A 12,923-nucleotide genomic window follows, 5' to 3' on the forward strand; every position below is an offset into this window, starting at 1 on the left:
AGTCAGAACATACAGAGCATCACATTTCAGCTCAAGAGAAAAACAAGGAAATTGAAAGCATTTCAAGGACTTCCTTTATACCCTGCCACGGAGTAAGGAATGGTACCATCTCTCAATAAATTCCTCCAGAACTGGAGGTGCTTATGAGTCCATATCCACTTATATTTAGAGTCTAAGCCAAGTAGATGCATTTCCTGGATCTTGATGGCAAATTCTTCTTTGAAGAGAACTGTGCACGCTCCGGAGTGACAGGGCAGGAGGGAAGAGTCATTGGAAGACACCAGGCATCCCCTTGTCATGCCATTATGCACAAAGTTAGATAGGGACAACTTACCTCAAACTATTTTCCCTTGGATTTTGCAGAACTCATATCGTTGAATTCCAACAACTCATCATTTCCATCTTAAACTATCTTTGGAATCATGAGGCAAACAGAGTAAGAACAGCAGAGCATCTCTGCGCACAAACAATTACCGTCTTTGCAAAGACTCGCCAGCTGAAAGCTTGTCCTAATCAAGGTGTCAACACAAATTGTCTGCCACTGCCCGGTTCTAGAGTGCATCAAATCTGATGGGTTTCCCCTGTCTGTATGTTGCTATTTTTGTGCAGAATGGAATAATCAGACTTACCTGGCTGATCCCGTTACTTCCATGCTAAGTAAGGCAAAAGCAAATAAAAGGATATTCATTAGCATTGTACACTTAGAGAATCCCTGAGTCATCACAGTTCCAAATATGTCAGAGAGGAGAACAAAACACAACTTCAAATATCATTGTACTAAACCTGGTCCAAACAGCAATATGTGGTGTTTGGATTCTTTAGAAGACTGTCATAGATAAGCCAGTCTAGTCTGTAATACTTTTCTTTCTTTGACCTATTTTTCTCTTGGACCTTCCATCATGGAACTAGTAGAGATGACATCAGGAGTACCAAGCAGGTCTGATGCTTGACACAGCATTCTGGGGTGCGATCTTTGCTACCGAAACAAGTCTCCACTCTTCATGCATGAATCCTTTTGTATCTTAAATTGAACTTCTGCTACAGTGGCATCTTTATGCTGCCGGGAACTGTTGGTGCTCTCTGCTACTTCATGAGGAGAGTTGTGTTTTTATTTGAGGATGGGATGATTTCTCATTTTTGAATTATTGTTTGGTTTGCTTCCCATACAATTCCATTTTGAACCACCGGCGCATGCAAATTGCCTTATTTATTACCCCAAGATCAGGGTCCTACAGTTTGTGTGTTTGCTCAGATCCTGGACGTTATTGACTTATCCCCAGAAAGCGATTCCGTGACTTTCCACTCTCTTTCATTTCCTTTTGTTAGTCTTTGCGCCCCCCCCCCCCCTCCAGCTCTCTCCTGTTGGCTTGCTATTTGCTACATCTCAAACACTTTGCTTTTATTTCTTCATCAGAGTCTGAGAACTGATATGTTTAGAAAATTGCTTTTCCCTGTTTACCAGCCTTCCTCCTCAAAGCATTCTGTAAGGTGTCTCTTTTCCCCAGGCAGAGCACAGTGAGTGAGTAACTAGGAAGACCCTCAGGGAACCAGAACTGGTCCAATAACTTCTGGGAAGGTTTGTCTTTCTGAGAAAGAGGCCTGGCTGTATCTGGGACTTGTCTTAATCCTCACATAACCCAGACTCTTCTACACAGACAGAGACACAGTAAAGTCCCATATAAACTGGGCCCCTGTAGAGTTTTCAAATCACATTGGTATAAGATGGCTAAGTGATTAGGAACACTTGCTGCTTTTACAGAGGACCTGCATTATTCTGTTCCTAGCACTGGCAATGGGATCCAACACCCCTCTGTCTCCTAAGAGTACCTGCATGCATTTTGTACACATATAAACAAACACACACACACACACATTAAATTTTTAAATGCTTTAAAATAGAGGTGGGGGAGTCAAATATGGGCCAGCAAGGTGCCTGCCACTCAAGCCTGGTGACCCAAGATCAATCTTTGGATGCCATACAAAGGTATAAGGAAAGACCTGACTCTACAAAGGTATCATCCGCTCTCCACATGCATGCAATGGCACATGTGTCCTCAAAACACACCATGCAAATAAAATAATAATGGTAATATAATGGTAATAACTAACTGTATAAAAAACTGAAAAAAAAATATGTGTTGTTCTTGAGTTGATCTCAAGAAGGAAAATATATTTTGGTGTATTAATTCCATTATACTTACTTTGCCCTCTGAGAAGGCAGAAAGGGGATGGATGTGCATAAACAGAAATTCTCTCACCTAAAAAACTGTCTGATCTTTGCTTATCTAGATTCCCTTTCTGTTGAGGATATCTTACAACATGATTTTGTCCCTAAAAGGTATCAACTGAGTCAATGGATTCACTTCTGATTGTCACTGGAGTGGGGGTCATGGAAATACATGTCAGGTGAACACTCCAAGGTGTCACTCACAGGCACCTCCCAAGATGGGCATGCACAAGAAGACTCCACTCATAGATTTGTTGTTAATGCTTTGCGATGAGCATTAAAGGACCAGTAAATGGAGCAGTAGGTGTGTTAAGACACCCTCCAAGCAGGCTGTGAATTCCCCCGCATCCTCTGTCTCACATCTTTAAGTAGTCAAACTCATGAAGATCTGTTATCTTTAAGAGAACATCAGGAAATAATCTCTGACCCTCCATCTCCATAAATAGCAGAATGAGCCAAGGGTCCTTAACCTATGGCATCTGTATCACAGAACTACAACCAAAGGCCATGCTCCTATCACCATAGTTGGTCTTCCTTATCATTACGGCTCACCTAAACGACTGTTTCTGGCAACTTATTTAACCTCCTGGAATTGCTTTCCACATAGGATTACTATGCAGGCTAAATGAGACAGCCTAGGAGATGGCCAGGGCAAAGCTATGTAAATCCCTGTGGTTTTTGTGGACAAGAGAACGTTATCTTGCTAAAGTTAGTGATGGGGGTTTCACTTCTTCTACATACGGGAGGAGACACTGTGGAGGCTGCTGGATCTTGAAAAGTAGAGAGTGACAAAGAGCCTTCCACATCCTGCAGCAAATAATGCAGAAGTGTTTGGTGCTGTGTCTGACAGTGTAGAGGGTCAAGTCAAGAAGCTGGGACAGGAACTATAGGGTGCTGCAGAGTGATGGAGCAGAAGGCAGGTTTGGGAAGCTGGCTTGGTTGGTTTTCTATCACCACAGAAAAATACATCTAACTGGCTAACTTATAAAGTACAGAAGTGTATCTGTCTTATAGTTCTAGAAGGTGGGAGACTCGAGACCATGGCAACAGGATCTGCTTGACATCTGGTAAGGGCTTCCATCACTACATCCTAGTATGGCAGAGGGTACCGTGCAGAAAGCCAAAACAAGCGCACCATGTCAGGTCTTCTATTTTCCTGTATTTACACAGGCACCAGTGTCGTTGCTTAGATCCCACCCTCATGAACTCTGCTAATCCCCATTACCTCTGGAAGTCACCCACTTCCAATGCAACTGACACACAACTGTCAGTTGCATTGGTTTTCAGTGAATGAACTTCAGTAAGACGCATCAAGGCACAGCAGGGACACAACGTAAAAATCAGGAGTGAGTGACCAAAGCAAGATTCCCTTGAAAAGACAAAAGTCTACAGACTCTGGTTGGTGATATCTCATTTGCTTCCTGGATCTCCAGATCCCATATTGGTGCCTGGGTTCTAGGCTAACAGTCTTCCCATGTCATCGCTGGGTCAGGAGGACTTTCCAGGTGAGCCAAGGAAGGAACAAGGGATTTTCATTGAGAGGAGGTTCCACTGAGAGTCCAGGCAGCATCGGTCCACCCAGGTCTGAAATAATTTATAGCAAGTTTGTACAAAGGTGGCTGTTGACATCGTGTTTCCTGGGCTTTGTGGTGACTCCTGTCAGAGCACTCTGTGGCTGTAGATGCTTGGATAGCAGTCCACAAGATGAGCATACACTGTTGGGCATGCAAAGGAAATAGAGCTGTGAACAATTGGTACACTTAGCTCCTACTGTACTACCTCTGGCCCTCCACAGTGCTGGGACTGGTCAGGTTATCATCAGCCCTAATGATCTTCCCTGTGGAGGCTAGGGTCCCACCCTTAATGACAGTCTATGATGAATTTTTCCTAGACTAAAGATAGAAAATGCAATTGTTCTGAACCTAATAAAGGAAGCCAAGGCAAAAGGGTTGGTAAATATTTAAATGTAAGTCATATTTAGCTGTTTCAAAGCAAGCAATGTGCTAGCAAAACATTTCCTATGTGTGCTTTAATTAAGCAAAGATGTGGGACGCCTATACACACTGGATCTTACAACCCACTTTCACGCCAATAAACAGAACAGCTCTTATTAGCCATGTTCCCTGAGTCAAGAAGCAGCAGTTTCACGTCAATGAATTTGACTGTTAAGAACAAAGTGTTTCAACTTCAAAATTGTCATTCAGGAAAGATTTCTGAGTACTCTTTTAAAAATTGGCAGTTGTCATTTAATATATGATGTGATCTAAAGCGTATTATTTTTTTAATGTCACCTAGGAGATCTCAACAGCTTCATGACATTCTTAATCTTTGGTATAATTGTCTAAATTGATGGAACATCTTTTATTAACTGATGGAGGCACATCCTGCCCTTTCAGAAGTCAAATAAACAGGTGTGATTATTCAGTTCTCTGAGTTCTCAATTCTTTTGTCTTCTTTTTCCCTTTCTTTGAACCCTCCCCAAACTCTCTGGTAATGATAGAAGGGTGACATTGTTTTAAAAGATAAGAAGCACCCAAATTACTTTCTCTCTGACCTTTGTAGTTTTAAGGACAGGCGGATTCTGCTGGCAAACCAGTTAGAGTTTTAGCATGAGGGAAGCATATATTGTTCATAATGAGGAAATGTATTAGGCCCTCATCTCTTCTCAGAAAACAATTGAACCAAAATAATGTTACTGGGTGTTTTAGAATGACTGAGATAAAGCAAGGGAAAAGGGGAAAATTTTTCAGAGTGCATTCTGTGTAGATTTGCAGAGCATGTTTAAGAGTTTGAACCTTAGACCAAATCTGATGGGCTTCAAGGATACCCGGCAGCCTTCTGATACAAGCTGCCCATTGACACCGGTGAGCTTTAACAGGATAAGAATAAGTCTCATGAAAAGAATTATTGGGAATTCAAGGACAAAAAAAAAAAACCAATTAAAAATTACTATGACGTGGTGATGGTGTTTAGATCTCTGAATCTGAAATTAGCTACTTGTAAATGGAAGTGTTCTGATTCTGTTCCCATTTCATTCTAAACTTAAATCTGCATGTCTTCATTTAGACTGTCACTAGCCTTCCTTCAAAATGGCCATGCGCACAAGAGGTGATGGTCAGTACTAGTCAACTAAACATCACCATTTTCTCCTGGGAATTAAAAAAAAATGCACATTCTACACATCCCCTTGAGGTCCAGCTGCCATGATAACGATGGAAGACTGTTGTCATTAACTCTTGAGAAATTCTGAATTAAACAGCACTAAAGGCAAATTTACAATAAAGCATCTTCATTGGTACCAAAAATTGGGCCCTGCACGCACACTGTGTTTCACTCAGTTGGAAGTACCACAGTGTGTGTAGTGGGGAGGGGGGGACTCCAGCACATGAGACCCATATAGCAAAGGAAGCATACAGTAATAAATAAAAAGATTCATTAAGAAAAACAATAGAATAGGCAGCCACAGTCATTGGCTCCAGATTCATAATTCTTCAGATTGCTCATCCACAATAAGCTTTGTGGTGTGCCCCAGGTTTTAATAGTCTAGCAGTCTTTAAAAAAAAATCCTTTTCTTAAAAGACGGTTGGCTTTGAACATTGGAATATGCAAATTCACATAAAAGACTGGCTTTACTGACCATTTCTTTGTGTTTTGGTATACATTTCTGTATGTCATGATATTTCCATACGCACTGGCTTCCTGGCATGAAAATGTTTATTGCGCTCATTAGCTAAGAGGGTATCGGCACTGGTCCAATGAACACGGATCTCCCTTCTGATTTCAGCCATTAAATTGCAATGGGATTCACAAGCTTAACATTGTGGGTGTGAGAATAATAAAATGGAACTCCATCTTTAGCCCAGTTACCATGGATGCAGCTAAAGGTCATGGTGGCAGCTGCTAACTAGTTGCCTTTTGAGCAATGTACCCCCCCACCCCGCCCGTGTTTTCCAGCACTTTCCTTGCTACAAGTTGGTCATGGAATACCCTCACCACTTTGATCATACACTAACCCCTTCTTTAAGACAGGGAACTTTTTCCCTGTTTTCCCAGACAATAGTAGCCAGAGCCCTCCACTTTTATTTACATATTATGGAAAGGCTATCGAATCAGGAAGTAAAAGCCCTAATAAAAATACACATAGCTGTTGCTGCAGCATCCTGAATTACTTTCTCATTTTCTGCACACCACTCTACATTCCCAACCCAAAGGGAAAAAAAAAGTGTATAGTAAATTCCCATCTCCGTTTAAACTGGTAATGGGTTCAGCCACTGATGCATTCACGACGAGAGACATCAACTTCTTCATTCGGTCCAAAGTCCTAGGAGTTAATTCCGTGTACTGCATGAGGTGTCAGGGTAATTACCGCTGATCAGCCCTATTTCTCCGCACTGCCAGGGCTTCTGGGGGGGGGGAGCCCCCCTGTTTACAGATGCATCACCGCAGAATTGCAGCACTTTCATTCAGCCAAGCTTCTTAATCGAAAGCGTTTGGACAATGTTGGATTTGCAAAGAGAAGTGAGGGAGGGGGGTGGAAAATTAAAAGTAGCCAAGCAAAATAAAGTGCATGGCAAGAAAAGGCAAGCACTACAGAATATCCCTGATGTCAACGCTACATTTCAATAGATTCTAAAACTTTTTTTTTTTTTTTTTTTCATAGCCTTGCCTCAGGCAGCCTCACAACAGGGCTATATTTTGAAATATTTGAGAGGATATATTGCTTTAAAAAAAAACACACACACACATTTTAGGAAAACTTATTTTTTTTGTTCTGTTTAGCTATGTCGTAACTATGAGTAGCTGTATAAGCCAGAATACAAAGAAATTTACTGAAAAAAAAAATGTTGTGCCTATTTTAAACATACATTTATATAACGTGTCATTTCATAAAAATAAATTAAGTATTATATGAGCCAAATGTTTCAATTCCACACAAGAGTGGTTTCTGGGACTCTTGGCAGGGTGCCACTATATTCATTTTTATTTCAAACACAATGTGAAGTCTTTAATTTTAACGTACTTGGTAACTATAATGGTTCGATGGCATTGCTATACTAATCCACCCTCATCCTCTCCTGATCCTGTAGAGGTTTCACTCAGGAACAGAAAAATATTTTAATAGAAAATAATAATAATAATAATTCTGAAGCCAGATACAGGGACCCAGTGCCCCAAATTTGTGGCTCTACTTTTGGTCGTTGGCCTCCGAGTTCAATAACAGCCAACTAGAAAGACAGAGAGTGGATGAGATCGCTGCCACCTGAGGCAAGTTTCCAGCTTTGGACCTTATTCTATAGTTAAAACAAGAGAGGTTTCTCTTGGCCTATTGATGGGAGTTTTTCTGCGTCTGCCCCATTTGATGGCAGCAGGTTCTGGGCCGTATTTATGCCAGCTCCATCATTTTCTGCAACAACCCAGGCCAAGAGTCAAAACTAGACGTAGACAAGAAAACTAAAAGACCCAGACCCCCTTGAATCTGTCATGCCCTGCTAGAAATGGAAAAGGCTGGTCCCAGGAAGAGGAGACAGTTTGGCAATGACAAATACATACATAAATCTATTTATGCCCAGAGATGGTCCTGAGGGTTCCAGTGACCTCAGTGGCAGAGTGATATTTCTTCATTAAAGGGGTTGGGTGGAGGGGGCAGGAGAGAGAAGTGATTTTCATTTGATGGGTGGCTGAATTACGGGGAACACCACAATCACACGTTTCAAGCGATCACAGAGACTTCAGCTCCCTTCTTCCGACGCTGCACTTCAAATCAGAGACTTTCTTCCTGTGCCTTGTTTACTGTTGATATTTTCTGGCTGATTGGAGAGGAATGACATTTTGACAATTTACTGTAGCAGTAAGCACTGTGCAAACAAAAGGTGCTGATGAGAACTGGAACCCATTATTATGCAAATGACGGCGGAGTAACACAGAATCCATCTCCCAGTCACCATCATTGAGACCAGTTTTACTCAATGATAATAATTTTCATGATTGCAGACTTCAGAGCGATCAGAAATATGCTCTAGCTGTTGCATTTATCTACTGCTGGTACTTGACCCTTAATTAAATTCCGAAACTTTTTTATATAATAAAGTAAAATACAGCTGACATTTCTGTTCAAACAAAGAGGCTCAGACACAGAGCGGCCAAATAAGATAAAGGTGTTTCAGACTTACCTCACTGTATTTATAGTAAACACAATTGCACGGTGTGTTTGGAGAGGGACCCTAAAGTTTCAAATGCAGATGTGCATTTTCAAGTGATTTCAGTTCTATGCCTGGGCTCTGCTCTCCTTAGATGATTCAAAATCTCTGCAGACTCATCCTGGACACGTCATTAAAAAAAATTTAAAAAAAAAAAAAACTCTTCTTGAAAGACATTTAAATGAGCTCTGAAAATAAGTTCTGTGCATTCTTTAGCCCGTCTGTGTTAATATCTATCTGGACAAATCGCAGCGGGTCCTCAAAACTGTACCAGTTAATGGGCACCACAACAGCTTTGAGAGCTATACGGGTTGTGTAAAAGTGTATTTTGACTTCTTTAATAAAAGAAATTGATTGGCTTAACTGGACAGATGTCCAGCTGAAACTACAACCCCCAGCATCCTGCAGGTATCGGCTTTTTTTTTTTTTTTTTGAGGATGGCTGAAGCAGAGGAGCCTTGGGTTAACATGACCTTAGTCTCGTGAAACCCTGCCAATGCTCCAAATCATTGGTTTACCTTGGAGTTCCTTCTCTGTTTCAGTGCAGAAGGGAATTTAAAAAAAAAAATCTTCATCTTGAATATGTTAATAAATACAACCCATCTTAAAGGGGGCAATTGTGTGAGGCAGGTTTTTTAATATTTCCTTAGATATAACCCTTTCTAAGCAGGCAGCTCACAAAGCCAATGAGCTAAGAAGGTAATTACTTAAGTGGATTTCACGAAGGGTAGAAAGATGATTGTGCCACATTAAATAACAATTGTGTCCTTAATGATGTGTTGGGCTATAATGCAAACATCCCTCCGCCATCTATCGCAGGCTGGCGCTCTGGTGGACCTTCCTAATGACTCTGGGGGCTCGCATCCTGCACTACACCAGGCTTTCGGAGCCTATGTAAACACCAAGGATGAGGTATTTTTTTTTTTTAAGCTGCACAGCCCACAGCTGCACGGTCATTGATAGATTAGCTATGAATTGCTAAAATACTTCGTTAGAATGTAAACAGGGTTGTCGATTTATAGCTTTAAAAAAGAAAACTGAACACAGAAATGGATTTGTCTTGAGAAAGGGACTTCAATTTCAGAACAGGACTTTCCAGGAGGTTCCCTATTTATTGCATTGATTCATCCTGATTTCCAGGAAACCAAGAGTGGTACACGGGTGGGACTGGGAGGGGTTATTTAAAGAATTTCTTTTTCTTTTTGAAGATGGAAGAAAGTATAACTTAGTATTTGGTGTGACTCCTGAATAGAAACAGGAAACAGCATAATTGTATAGTAGGTTTTGTTACATACCATAAGCATCACAACCATTGTAGGAACAAGGAAGAAAGGCTAGTGAATACAGTCATATGTGTGTTAGGACTCACCTGGCTGGTACCTAACTTAGAGGAAAACTTTTCATAGTGATGTAAGCCAAAAAAGATTAAGGGTAAATACTGCTTAGGTGTAACTTTTTTGTTCTCCTCAGCTGTGGTTCCAAAGATGGTTTCCTCCGTAATCTGCAACAGTATCTCCTCACAGGCATGCATCTCATAGCTCCACAAGGTCACTCATTTCTTGACGTTAATGTTAATAAAATTGAATAATAAGATTCAAATATGTGCAAAATGTAATGAACCATTCAAATATAGAAAGAACACTTTGTACTAAATTGTAACAATTTGATTAGCATTTTTAACCTCTTCAGAGAACAAAGATATAGGATATCTGGAACCAGAACCTCTTCTAAAACTTTACTCAAAAAGTGAATTGCTATAAGAACTCAAGCAAATTTCTTATTTTCTATGTTTGTTTGTTTATTTGTGCTAATGAGTGAAGACTCTTGGGCAGCAGCAGAATTCTGCTTTAGAGAGACTCCTGGGCCAGAGGGAAGCCCTTGCTGGGTGGCTGGTGTGGATAGATACCTCATGAGTGTTTCCAGCTCAGTTTTATATGAGAGTCCACAGTGACCCTAGTTTGTGGCTTGATTCCATCTTGACTCAAGGTCAGAGAGTTCAGTTTGTCTTTGCCCTTTAAGGCTGGATAACAGGACATGTGGCCAAAGGCATAGTTACCAGATGTCTTATTCTTCAAGGCCAAATAACAGGATGTTTGACCAAATGTGTGCTTACCAGATGTTTTAAGAATTTAGGAGGTGTTTACAATTGTTTGTTCTTTGAACCACGGTGTCCTTGAGAGGGGGAGGTCTTTTGCTCTGCTTGCTTTGGGTATAAAAAGGCTGTGCGAAATAAGCTTGGGGATACTACAATATTGACTCAGAACCCTCCCAAACCCATCCTGTCTCTGTCTTTTTCTTTTACATCTGCGTCTCTATTTTTCCTATCTCTTGCTTCTCAATTCTCACTCCCCTATGCAGGACTGTTGGACAGGTCGGGCAAGACCTGACAGTTTTGCTAATGCCTTACCACCTTTAGTAATCAGCGCAAGTGCCTACAATGAGCCAGGCTTTGCTGATCTGAGTCCCCAGTCTACCCTGAGCATGAGAAATAGCAACAGGTCTCTGGTTCCAACCATGTGGATTACAGATTGGATGTTTACTCCTCAGCCATACCAGTTTGGTGAGACAAGGAGCACCTCCCTGTCTGTCTATCTGCAAATCAAGGCTTATATTTACAGTATGAGAAAGCGAGGCACAACTGGAGAGACAGACCAGAGTCAACACTGAAGCACAGGGGGCACAGTCCCATGTGAAGGAACACTAATGCCATGGTAACGGTGGCTATTCCTCCCTTCCATAATCCTTTTAACCCTCCTCAGATCGCAGGTCTCTGGACACCATGGCATCTACTTGTTATAATGAGCAGTTTGCATGGACCTGAAGAGTTCACTATTCTGTGTCCATTTGACAGGCATGACGAATAAAATGAGTAACATCAAATATTCCCCAAAGCCAAAAAGGCTAGAAATTGCAGTCCGAATATATAACTATTGAGGAGCAGCGGGCATCTCAAAATGCTTCCTCCTTTGTGTGGATCATGATCGTCCAGTAACACTATCACATGGGAGGAACAAAATGCATGGTGCTTGAATCTGGTATTTGAGGAACAAACCACCTCGAAATATGTCGTTTATGCTTTGGTTTCTAGGAGAAATGCACTTTAACAATAACAACTGTACACATTTGATCATGAGCAGGATGCTATTCCCGGCATCTAATTTGTGTGAACTTCTCAGAGCAACCCTGGCAATTGGGTTCTATTATTTCCTTCCCCCATTTAATAGAGTAATTTGAGTCTCTAAAAGCCAAGTGACTTGCATGAGACCACAAATCTGGGGAAGGGAAGATGAAGACCTGGGCCTAATAGGGGCTCCCATGCCTGCATCCTTGAGCTAGCCATCTGCCTTCTACGTAAGCAATGATGGTCAGAGCAGCCCCAAGGCAGGTAACAATGTAACCAAGACAGCTATACTTGTGAATGCTTGCATTTAGACCTTCAAGATAAGGTGTTGAAATGTTTCTGTCTTCTCATGATATGTACACAGATTTCCAATTAATATTAGCAGTTTTACTCCTACCCTTCCCACTAAAATACTGTAAACTGCAACCTCGGTCTAATGGCCTCCATGTACACATGTTTAATGATGCTCTATGCTGGGCAAAATTATTCCCTAACTTTTGGATATTAGCAAGCTGATTCATATGTAAGATACTTGAAAAAAAAGTCTGCTCTCAGAGCACTTCAACAAAAGATATAAAGTGTTAGGATAAAATGCTCAACACATAGAACATTGCTATGACATTAAGAATTGCAAGGTTGCTTGTTGAGAATGGTTGTTTTGGTTTTTTCCATTTTTAAATGAGGCTCTCCTAGAGTGATAGTTTGTGTTTCCCAACAATACTGCTAGATGGCCCACTTTCCCCTTACACTTTTCAGGAGCATACAACAGGACATCTCTCCTAGGCCCAGATAACTCTTAAATGGAGGCTGAAATGGGAACATCCAGAGAGACCCTGCTGGCCTGCAGTTCCCCTGGGTCTTATGTGAAAATGAGCCTCTTTAGCACACAGACAAGGGCCCTGGGCTCATGTGGGACATCAAAGGCACTTTCTTTTCTTACACAATGGTGCTCTCAAACTGTGTTCCCAGGAGACTCAGAGACAGTTATGGAGCAGGAGGTTGAAGGGAAAGACCTGTGGAGACACCCAGTGCAGAGGAGAATGCGGCAGAACAAGCTGAGACAGGGGGGACACATCTCAACTCAGTCTCAGCTAACCCACCAGCTCAGGAGCTGGAATAGTCCTTCCTTCAAAGTGGCACTAAATTGATGAAGGCAAGTCAGAACTCCCTCCACCATCCAGGAGCTGGTGTGGGATGCCCTTGGAAAAGGTCTGGCTGGAGGTAAGCAGTTCTCTCCAATCAAGGGCAATTTCAAGGGAAGGTGATTCTAGATAGCTGTCAGCTCCCACCGTGCCCTTGATAACTGGAAGGGAGTTCGAGGGTGCTAAAGGCATGTGAGGACTCAACATCTTGTCCACCACATGCCGTGCCATGTCTTA

General features: G+C 41.6%; 1 long non-coding RNA gene across 1 annotated transcript in view; it reads left to right on the forward strand.

The window, feature by feature from the left end:
• LOC119086824 overlaps positions 1 to 12,923 on the forward strand; it is a 101,836-nt gene that overhangs the window by 81,451 nt on the left and 7,462 nt on the right. The window contains exon 2 of the long non-coding RNA XR_005090188.1: positions 12,514 to 12,765. This is a non-coding gene — a long non-coding RNA (uncharacterized LOC119086824). The remainder of the gene's footprint in view (positions 1 to 12,513; positions 12,766 to 12,923) is intronic.

This window comes from Peromyscus leucopus, chromosome 16_21 (assembly GCF_004664715.2).
Source record: "Peromyscus leucopus breed LL Stock chromosome 16_21, UCI_PerLeu_2.1, whole genome shotgun sequence".
In the NCBI taxonomy this organism is placed as follows: domain Eukaryota; kingdom Metazoa; phylum Chordata; class Mammalia; order Rodentia; family Cricetidae; genus Peromyscus; species Peromyscus leucopus.